This window comes from Lactuca serriola, chromosome 1, assembly GCF_051521515.1.
Source record: "Lactuca serriola cultivar US96UC23 chromosome 1, Lser_US96UC23_V15, whole genome shotgun sequence".
Classification (NCBI taxonomy): Eukaryota; Viridiplantae; Streptophyta; class Magnoliopsida; order Asterales; family Asteraceae; genus Lactuca; species Lactuca serriola.
The window spans coordinates 18,183,335-18,187,014 of NC_136408.1; positions in this window are offsets into that span (position 1 = coordinate 18,183,335).

Sequence of the window (3,680 nt, forward strand, 5' to 3'; positions counted from 1 at the left end):
ATCGGCATGCTCCCTCATGCATCTTCCTGCACTTGCCACAAGTGCAGCCCCTCTGACCTCTAGATCATGAATCAGTCGGCTTAAACTGCTTCAATGCTAGCTGTGTTTGAACTGGGGCCTTCCTTTTCTCCTTTTTTGGGGTCTCAATCTCAAGATCCCTCCTCTGAGCGAAAGACTGCAACTCGGAGAGGTGACTATACATCTGGGTCAACACAAATTCATGAATATCAGTCTTGAGCATGCTCAAGTAGCAGTACATAAGAACCTGCTCTGAAGCAGCATACTCAAGGAAGAAAAGGGCTCTCTCTATAAAAATCTTAGTGATCTCTGTCATTGAATCTGTCGTCTACTTCATTGGCAGATACTTTTAGGCTAACCTCTCCCTCTAACATACTCAGCGGGGAACATATCAGTAAACTGCTCCCAAGTCACTGCAGCCTTCTCTTCAAGAGAATAAGCACCGGTCACCAGCTTCCACCTATCCTCTGCCCCCAAAAAAATAAGGTTCAAGGTGAACTTGACACTCTATTCCTTAGGGCACGAGCATGTGAAGAAACAACCCTCCATATCATATATCCATCTCATAGCAATGATCGGGTCCTTGAACCCATCAAATTCTAGGGGCTTTGTGTTGCTAAAGTCCTGGTACTAAACGATCCCTCTCCCCTAGAGTCCTAAAGTAGCAACATTTGCATTGGTTGCGCCAGCAGCAGCCTCAATGATGGCAACATAGCACTCTTCAAACAGCTCAATCATGGCGGTCTTGACAGACCCAAACATCTTCGGGATCACCTCCCTAGTTTCCATGGTCACCTGAGTGGTGATCATCTCATGAATCTCATAATCAGCCAATCCTAGCCTCTCCCGGCCGTCAGCTCCTGATCTCGAACCTCTAATGATCATCATACTGAAAAATAAATTAGAATACATTAGAAAAGTCACAATCCATGCTACACATTACTACTGAACCACTAAATCCTCAAATTTCATGACCTCCTTGATACACGTACGATTCATGTGTTTTCAGTAGTACGAGACCATACTACCTTCCACACCTACCTGTATTTGTCTCGAAGGATCATCACGGACCTCCCGGCTACAAAGGCTAAAAAAAACTAGGATATATATACATATTATACCCACTCTCTTGAGAGTGGCTAATTATTCCTTATGTTACCCTTCTAACAACCTTAATCACTTCTGAAACTTCCAATAACCTTGTAGTCGCCTTGTGTATGCTAATCATACATAACATTGGATTTGATAGACAATCGAATAAGTGATTCTACCCTAAGCCCACAACCAAACAAGGAACATGAAATAAGGCTAAATCAAACATTCTCAGGCTATAAAATCTTAATTATATATAATTATGATGCACACACTAAGCAACCGCAATATAATGTCAATTCCATATAGCACATCAAAAAATTCTCCTAGGCTAAAAGCATCATAAATCATGAAATTATATCATGTAATTCATGAATATCCCTAGCCTACAAACTAGCAAGAAATTCTACCATATCATCACTACGCAAAACAAGTGTGGGTATCTTGGAGAATACTTTCCTTGGGTCCGGTTGATTGTACGAAATCCGATTCTCTCCTTTCATTATCTTGAATTTAGTTATGAAAAATATTTTGCAGTTCCTTAGTTTTAGTCTGGAATCACACAAATGTTCATCCAATTCTCTCAAACCAAGGCTCTAATACCAACTTGTAACATCTCAAAACCATGGTAAAAGAATTTCATTTTATAAAACATTTCCATAGAACCATAAGATATAAACCATTGTTTTCAAATCAAATTTATAGAATCAGAGTATCAAAAATCTTTCAAAAACATAAATCAACGAGAGGATGTGTACGATCATGCCTTTACATTGCCCTAATCATCTGATGTACCTGAAAACATTAAAACCAAAATAATTAAGCCAAAGCTTAGTGATTTCCCCAAAAATACCTCATACGATAATACACATACAAGCTTGCATACTAGGTCCATAGTCATCAAACTGGATTACCCTCGGGTCCATAGTCATCAGACTGGATTACCCCCAGCCCACAGCCATCAGAATAGATTTCCCCGACCCATAGTTATCAGACTGGATTGCCTCGGGTTTGTTGGGTTACAACACAAAGTAGTAAAGCCTCAACCCAACCGCATTATATCGACATATGCAAACAATAATCAATAGCTAGTAAGTACATGTAATCATACAGATCAACCAATCTAATACATCACTACAATATCGCAACATCATATATACAAGTATACATAACATGATCTAGTGGGATGGTATTGGTGCCTTCGACCCACGAGTACAGTGAGAAAACTCACCTCAAAGTTTAGAAGATAGTTGAACCGATCACAGATCCAAAAACCAACTCTACGAGTCGCCTATACAACAAATATGGGTTTAGTCTCAAACTACAGCCCAAAATCCTCATTTTTACCTAAAGTCAAACTTTCTCAAATTCAACGGTCAACAGTTAAAAGTCAACAACCGGTCGCCACGATGTGGACAAGCATATGCGATGTCATGGGGATAATAGGACAAAAAAGACGCGACTCGACCAAACGCCATGGCGTGGTGACTAATTCCCCACGTCATGAGGATCGCATAGACCAGCTTAAGCCATTAAGCTCTTAATCCTTTTCCCCATTCATTCAAAATTTCCATAATGCTTCCATACTCCCAAAAGATCATAAAAATCATAGCTTTATAGACATGCATGTCCAATGAATGTCTTGAGCTCAAGCTAGGTCAAAAAGATGTAAAAATGGGTCAAGATCAAATGTAAGACTTAAAAACTCTACCAATCTTCAGATCCATAACTTCTAATTACAAAGAGAATTTGAGGATCCAAAAACTTGGAAACTTTATGGAACCCTAACCTTACAACTAGCCTAAAAATGAAGAAAAGCTAGATCTAAGCACATGGAGTCATAAAGCTAAGAACTTGAGGACTTACAAGAGTCCAGAAATGTGCACAAAGAGGATGGGTAGAGTCGTGTGTTGAATCAAAGCTCAACGGCCACCTTCTTCTTCACCACCAAACACCATAAAAGCTCAAAGGTTAAAAATGGAGGCTAGGGTTTGCTTTAGAGGCTAAGGGTGGACAACCCTAACTATCACATCCCTTAAATAGGGGCACAAACCCCATATTTAGGGTTTTTCATTAAACAGTTGCCACACCGTGGCCAGTATACCGCCACATCGTGGCAACCACTAATGATGTGCGTATTCTCAAGCCATGGCCATGTCTTGGGAACGAATTCACTACGTTGTAGCCACCAAAAATCCAAAACTCTAAACATTAATTCCTTAGGAAGAAATACCGGAAACTTGGCGTTACATTGGAAGTTATGAAATGTTGGGGCAAAAGGTAAATAAGAAAATTTTAGCATTCGTAATTAGTCTTAGGGATTAAAAGTGTGAAAGTGGGCAAAGAATAAATGTCTGAAACATAATAACTTTACTATTCCTATTACCATTCGTAATTAATATTATATATATATATATATATATATATATATATATATATATATGTTGGATTAGGTGTCTAAGCGTATAACTATAACTGGTATATACTTAAATTGATATTAGCACAGCTCTTTTGGGTTGCCCTCAAACCTAGAAATTGAATAGGATAACTTTTAGAGAGAGCGATTGATT